Here is an 8,280-nt window from a genome sequence, read left to right on the forward strand (position 1 = left end):
CCCTCTGCTAGTTGCCGTACTTAGAGTAAAAATTAAAGTGAAAATAAGATAACGAAATAAGGACCATCAAGAAGTATTATCATTACCTTAAAATATAAAACCTTATAGTAAATAGGAAAACATAATGATATAAAAAATGAGATGTGAGTTAAGAAAATTTTAAGGCAGGGTGTGAAAAATTAGGGCGTGGTAACTTTTTAAAAACATATAGAACCATTGAAAGGATCAATTTTTACATAATATGAACTAATATAAAAGGAGTGCAAATGACTATGAAATTTCAATTTGGAAACTAAAAACCAAATTGATACATGTGTATTCCCAATACCAGGCTTCTTCTCTGGCTGAGAGCTAATGGGTAGAGATGGATTCTTTGGTCTTGTTCTGGGTGCTTGACAGTCCCAGCATCCACATGGCTTTGAAATCCTGTGCAAGGAGGAGACACCGCATAGTATGTCTATCTACAGACATGTCTTCAGTGTGCAATCCAGCAGCAGCTGCATTGGATTATCAGATACCCCCTTGTAAAGAACATCTGTTAGAAATACAAGGGCACTATATTTCAGTTTCCAAAATCCAGAGCAAATTTAACTTTTTGCTTTTTATAAGCGAAGATAGGGCTTGCTTCTAAACATTTAATTTAATTTCATAGCAATCAGTATTAAAGGAAGAGATATTCATTTTACCTTAAACATCACTTTTAAAATAATTTCTCGGTGTTCAGGAGAATTTAACCTTTTCATATTATTTTTATTACATTCAAGGACAGAAAAAGTAAGAAAGCAATATTACATTTATATTGAAAGTTTCCCTTCCTTTTTCTCATTATTCTGTTTTAAACTCATCACGTGTTTTCTACTTTAAAAATAGTATTGTTTTAACATGACCTCTGATTCCTTATGTAAAATTTATATCATTCCTTTTGCCAATAAATAGTGAAAATTTGGTCATCTTAAGAGATTTATTAATACAGTTGCTAATCATAAAAAAATATTTTTATAAATTGCTAATCATAAAAAATATTCAAAATATGATTTCTCTCAGTCGAGCTAAACTAGCAGATTGTTAAGTCATGTATTTCTCTCTGTAAGCGTCTAATTCTTGGGTATATGACATTATTTTAAAATTCATAATTTTGTGAATTATTTTTCTTGACAGATTTAGAACATTGTACATTGGGTACATTTAAAAGTGTTCCCATATTTACAAATTAGCAGGGGAAAAAAAAACATTATAGTATTCTTCAGCCATTATGTCATAATTGCTTAATTTAGACAAAATAATGTCATGTCACATTGGGAATTTTGCAAAGATAAATCATATTTTTGTTAGGTTGTTTTCCCTCCATGTAGTTAGAAATATACACTCTTAAGGAGTTGGTTAAAATTTACAGGTGGGATCTACTTTGAACTGAATTCAAAGGAAAAAAAATCTTAACAGATTAATGCAGAAAATATTGCTGTTTGCTTTCCTTTTCTACTGTTGCTATTATTGTTTGTGTAAGTCATTTACGTTTCAGAAAATTGGGACAATTTTAGAGGAATATCCTGTACTCAAATTGAGGCACAGAGATTGTAAATCATTTATTAAATTATTGAACACATACATGTCAACAGGAAAGGAAACAAATGTTTGGTCTCTATTAGATAAAACTCTTTTTATAAGAGTTCATGTTGTACCATAACGAAGAAATGTAAATTGACGTATGAATTGATGGTGATGATGTTTTCATAAATCACGCTTTCATGAATGCTATCTGATCACACTATTTGGATAGTGTGATAACCATAGATAGTTTTGTGTTGGTTAGAGCACTCTACAACCATTCTCCTAATAGCATCAAGGAATGCGTAAATGAATGAATGAATGAATAAATGAATGAATGAATGAATAACACTAGAAATGTTTGGAACATTGATTAGAAATTATCAAATCCCTTGAAATGTTTAAAGAGTTGCTAGAAGTTCAGCCTTTTCATGGACTTATTTGGACAGCGCGATAAATCGGGCAAGCCTATTTCTTACTCCTGCAGGAATTTTATCAAAGAAATGGCAACACATGCTTGTATACTTTCTTTAATTTTCAATGTATTATTTAGTTTTTGAAGACACATTTCAAAGGGAAAAGTATGTGTTGCAAATGTTGTGTATATAATTATAGAAACACAGATATCATAAAAAATTTACCTTTGGACCCAGGATATATGTTCAGGGTTTGAAGCCTGGGAGTCTGTTGAAGTAAAATCCATTTTTCTGTAGCAAATAAACATAAACTTCTGAAAATGAGATGCAGGATGAAATCTAATGGTGTTTTCCTCCTATTTTGCAGGTATAGTTTTTCTGGGCCCAAATGTGCAAAATAGATTGAAATTTAGTCATATTTTAGTTGACTCATTAGGGCTAGTTTTGACATACAATTGTTAAATTAGGTATGTATAATAAAATAAATATAATTTAACAAATTACAAGTGAAATTTAATTGCTCATAAATAAGAGATTTAGGAGGAGGAGAGTAATTTGTTGGAGTGAAAAAAGTGTAATTTGGATAATATATGTCAATATTAAAATGGTGTTACTAGATCATGTATATAAACTATCCATTGTAAAATCTGGGTAAGTTATCCATTTTCTCCCTTAAAAGTAATCTTTTTTCCCCAGACACGGATGTGAGAATTTAGCTTTCCTTTAGCCCAAACACATTATTACACAGTGAAGAAGAAAAGAAGAAAGAGATTGTGGGAGGAAGCTACTCAGCAGAGGCCAGAAGCTGCTCTACGCTGAATTTTAAGTGCTCTTTCTGATGTAGTTTTCTTTTTTTTTTCGTTAATAAAGGGTATTAAGGAAGTAACACAAGCATAATAACTGTTCACACAGCTCTTTTCACAAGATATTCTTAGTGGCTTGCACTTTTCTGGGCCTCGTGTCTGGTAGTGGGATAGAACTGATGCAGATGGTAGAGAAACAAATTCTGTGAAAGTGGCTGCAATAAGCAATATGGTATAATCTTGGACACAATGTTTTCATTGTGTTTGATGCATTCATTCATTTGCAGATGCATTCATTTGCAAATTACCCACAGCTCATATCTCTTTTCAAACTAAGAATATGTCATTCCAGCAAGGCCAGCACATCTATGATCCACTAGATTCTTTAAAAGCCTGCCCTTGTTCTGGTTTTTCCAGCCCCTTTTATTTCCTTTGAGAGGCTGGAGGAGCCTCAGTGAAGAGAGCATGGGTTCATGTTGATTATGAAGTTAGTTCACCAATTACACATGCCTGTACCTTTTTCCTACAAATACTTCATTGCACATCTATTTGAATATAAACTTAACTTAGTGAAATTAACCATAAATTATTGGAGGAATCATGGGATATAGAAAGAATTATGTTGGTTAAGTTTATTTTATCATAATGGATGTGCAATAAGAAAGTTACCTATAGCGCTTGGGGGAATAAAAGGAATAGAGAGCAAAGAGATTATAATAGAGGGAGAAAACATTATAAAAGGAAGTATTGGTAAGATAGAATAAAATTCTCCAATAATCAGGAATCAGTGCTTGGTGTTTCCAGTGCCTCACAAAGTTTCGGTTTAGACTGACCCAGACGAATCTGTTGCCTGCTGTGTGCCAGTGCTAGACCCTGAGTTTTAAGAGGTGAAACAGCCTCCACCTTCAAGGTGCTCAGAGTTGACAAAGGCATCTGGGCAGAGTGAAGTCTAGCTGTGTAGGAAACCCATCCTTGATAATGAAAGCCCTGAGCTGAAACTTGGAGAGTGATGAGGTGTCAGCTAAGTGCTTACAGCGGGGGAAGAGCAATGACTTATCCATACAGGGGACTCAGAAAAAGAGTGTTTGAGTTGAACAAGGAGTTTCAGTATGGCTTTATGATCTCCATCCCAGTGCTCCAGCTTCTTTGTCACACTGTCTCTTCAAATTCATTTAAGGCTCATCTATGCATTAATTTAAGTGTATATTTGGCTTGGTTTTGACCTTCTTATGTTTTGATGCTATTCAATATATTATTTTAATGATAGGAAAATTGAAATAATTTCTGTACGCTTTGCATCTGCTATCTAATTTTTGACATTCATCCTGAGAAAGATATTAAAACAGATCAATAGAAACAGTTTGTGAGGAGCTGTGAAAACTAACATTGTTCACTGGAAACTTCCACTCTTTGCACAAAATCAAAAAAACCGTTTTCTTTTCTTTTCTTTTTTTTTTTGGACATTAGACAGTGTATCTATACTTCAAAATGTAATATATAACAGTGCTCATGATATTCTGTGGACAAATAGGAAAATATCAGAGAGGATGCTAGATGGATAAGTAATTGTTTGCAAAGGTCATTAGTGGCTCAATTATTGTCACCCTGAAGGGAAGTGTCTACTTTTTTGCCTCTTGACTCTATCATCATGTCTGTACCTACAACACTGAATTTAACAGTTAAAAATATTATTGCCAATGTTGTAGTGTTATGTTTTTTCTCACTTCCTTTCTCTCTCTACAGATAATGATCACAAATAGTGAGCATCTATTATATATTTGGCATTAACATACATTTTCTTTCATCTTTACTATGTCTCTCTCATATAGGCTTCTTATGTTTCAGTTTCATGGGTGAAAGAACTGAGCCAAGTAAAATAACCCACTTGGAAAGTCATGTAGCCTATAATGTAGAGTGAATATCCCAGAGATGGCTCTTCTAGTTCCTGACCCTATGCCCACTGTTTCAACTACCTGTGTGATGCCTCCTTTGAATATATATGTCATCAAAAATATTTGCACATTATAAGCTTGCCACTGCCTCAAGTTTGCCTGTCTTATTGCAGGGAACATCTCCATTGAATAAAGAAGGGATAAATGTCCTCTATCACTCCAATTAGGACAGATCATCTTTATAAGTTGATAACTTCTCATATGATGAAAAGAGCATAAATACCATTATTATTTATTTTTTAAAATTAACTTAAAAAATTTGCAAAATTTTAGATTTACATTAAAGTTGCAAAGATAATGCAGATAGTTCATATACCTTTAACCCCATTTCCTATGATGGTAACATCTCACATGGTACATTTGTGAAAATTAAGAAAGTAATATCATTGCTATTAATTACACTGCAGACTTTATTTGCATTTCACTAGTTTTTCCACTAATGTCCCTTTTCTGTGTTCAGGATCCAATCCACGATTCCATGTTGCATTTAGTCTTCATGTCTCTAGTGTCCTCCGGTCTGTAATGGTTGCTAAGTTTTTCCTGTTTCTCATGACTTTGACAGCTTCGAAGAGTACTGGTCAGCTGCTTTGTAGAATGTTCCTCAATTTGATACATAGGAGATATTGTCATGATTACCCTAGTGTTACGGGTTTTGGGAAAGACTACTACATATGTGAAGTGCTTTTTCTCATTACATATAATCAGGAGGTGAATGATATTATAGGGGATGAAAAATGTCTTTCTTTTACTCATCTTAGGTTCTAAGCTGGGTCTCTGTAACAAAAGACAGATAAAGATAAACAAGAGAAAAGCATACAAATTTATTTAATATAAATTTTACATGACATAAGAGCCTTCATAAGGAAGTGAAGATTTGAAGAAATGGTTAAACCTGAGTGTTTTTATGCTAGATTTGATGAAGAGTGGAAAGTTGTTGAAAAATGTGAGAAGACAAAAGAAATGTGAGCTTAGTGCGGTAAACTGGGGGAGACTTGGGCAGGCCTATTCATTCAGATTCCTCTTGGCCTTCCTCTACCTCCAGAAGATGAGGATACTCCTTTTTCTCCAAGTGTAGAGAAGGTACCTATCACTTGAAGGTTTGTGACTTGCTTGGGGAAGATCAAAGAATCCTTCTTGCAGCTAACATTTTTCATATTCTTTCATCTTAAAACATCCACTACGTATGCTAAGGTGTCATAATTTGAGGTAGGATATCCTCAATCCTGTCAATATCAACATGACCTACCACTAGTGATATTAACATTAATCACTTGCTTAAAGTTGTGTTTGATAGATTTCACTGAAAAGTTACTGTTTTTTATGGGTTGAATTGTATCTTCTAAAAAAGATATGTTGAAGTGTAGTCCCTATTAGTACCTGTAAATGAGACCTTATTTGGAAATGAGATCTTTGCAGATTTAATCAAGTTAAATTGAGGTCATTAGGATGGTCCTACTTCAATATGACAGATATCTCATAAGAAGAGGAAGACATCTCGTAAAACATAAGTGAACACACAGAGACACATAAGGAGAATTTTATGTGACAGGAGAGGCAGAGATTGGAATAATGCAGCTGCCAAGGATTGACAGAAGCTACCCCAGAAGCTAGGAAGAGGCAAGGACGATTCTCTCCTACAGAATTTCAGAGGGAACATGATCCTGCCTTGATTTTAGACTTCTAGACTCCAGAACTGTGAGACACTACATTTCTGTTGTTTTAAGCCATTCAATTTATGATACTTTGTTATGACAGTCCTAGGAAACTAATACACTATTCTTAATTTTCCATACTCTATTCTTTGTAAGCAAGTCACTGAATCCAGGTCATACTCAAAGGTATTTAATTTGTTCTTACGTATACACTTTGAAAACTTTGAACCGAGCCTGCCACTGTCTCTTTATCTTAATCTTTGGCTAGTGGCATGGGCAATGGAAACACTAGAGGATGACTACTGACCATTGCACTGTGTTTAAGCTTATCAAAGAATTCTCTTCAAGGGCAGGAATGAAAGTCCTTTCATTTGCATTCCTTCAAATAATATTATTCTACTCTAATGCAGAGAGTCATCGGTTTTTGTAACCTTTGCTTAGCAAAATATTGAATGAATGAATGCAGTAAAAATGTAGTTCTTAACTCAGCCCTTTATATGAAATTCTCCAAAAACATTTAAACATTAATTTCATTGAACTAGTGGGACAGTTTGGTTAAACCATTTGAATTTCTAACCATTTGTATGAGTTTAAACTATCGTTCCAATTCTTTTCTCTTCCAGAAGGAAAGAAGGAATATCAGATCAAATCTATTTATGTGTAAAAGCTCCCAAAGTAAGCCGTGGTTTCAACTGTGTTTCCCTAAATGTAAACTGTGGTTTCGATCATGTTTGTGGAAGTTAATACATTTTATTTTTTCTTAATGTTTCTTTTCTTCATTTCTTGTTTTCTTTACAAGAGAGGTCACTTTCTGTAGAGGAAGTGTATATATTTGCTTTAAGTACACATTAAGTTTGGCTATAAGAAGAAAGAAGAAATGTGAATGTTTATTTCTGCTACCCTGTTTGCAGTAATAACACCTATTTTCTGAGATTCTTGAGCATTTCATTAAATTTACTTTAAAATTTAATTCTATAAAACCAGTGCATTAGAACTTGTGAAATCATTATGGTTCGGAAGATGATCCCTCAGGAGTTGCACACCCAGGGGAGCTGGGAGGTTGCATTACCACTTACCAAATTATGCTTAATGCAAGCCCGTTCTTCTGACATGATGCAGCATTTATTGGAAACATTCCAAAGCTTTATGAATATGTATGCCCTAAATTGTCCATTTAGCTTAGCAACAAAGAAGTGTTTCCTGTTACGTTATACAATATTGGCTATCAATTACTTTTAAAAAGTGTGCTGCTAAAGGTTTTAAGTGTGCAGATAGAAACTACAATATCCCACACCTTTGTCGTATAGTAAAAAAATTAGCTCCTGACATACACATGAATATCTATATATTGGGCTTCGTACATGAAAATGTATGTGATTAAAACAGTTTTTATTTTAGATATAATATATAATGACCTTACTGTTTTTATATGGATCTACCAATTTAATTATTTTTTATGAGGACACCTTTTTGACCATTACTTATCAACTTGAACACCAAATCATGCCAGTGAATTTGTTTAGAAATAGTTGTAGGAATTGGGAAAGTCTGGGAGAATAAGGCAGAGAATACACTGGTGATGCCCTAAGTCTAAGATAACAGAGCAACAGACATTTTGTTTTCGGTAATTCCTTCTTATTGTTTAATGTCACATTCTCAAGAGGCTTCCTGTTAAATGAACAAGTGTAATATCAACTGTGTTTCCTAAGTAGGTATCCATTTTGCGACTCGATAATTATTGGCAATTACTGATTACAAATACAGCTTTAACAATCAATCACATAAGCCATAGTTGGGGACATGAGGAGAAGACATGTAAGAGTCGAACAGTCTAATGAAAATGGCGTGTCATGGGTCTGTGTGATAAGCTGCCCTCCATGTTTCTTTTCATATTTGCTTTGAATTAAATTAA

This window comes from Pteropus alecto, unplaced genomic scaffold, assembly GCF_000325575.1.
Source record: "Pteropus alecto unplaced genomic scaffold, ASM32557v1 scaffold152, whole genome shotgun sequence".
In the NCBI taxonomy this organism is placed as follows: Eukaryota; Metazoa; Chordata; class Mammalia; order Chiroptera; family Pteropodidae; genus Pteropus; species Pteropus alecto.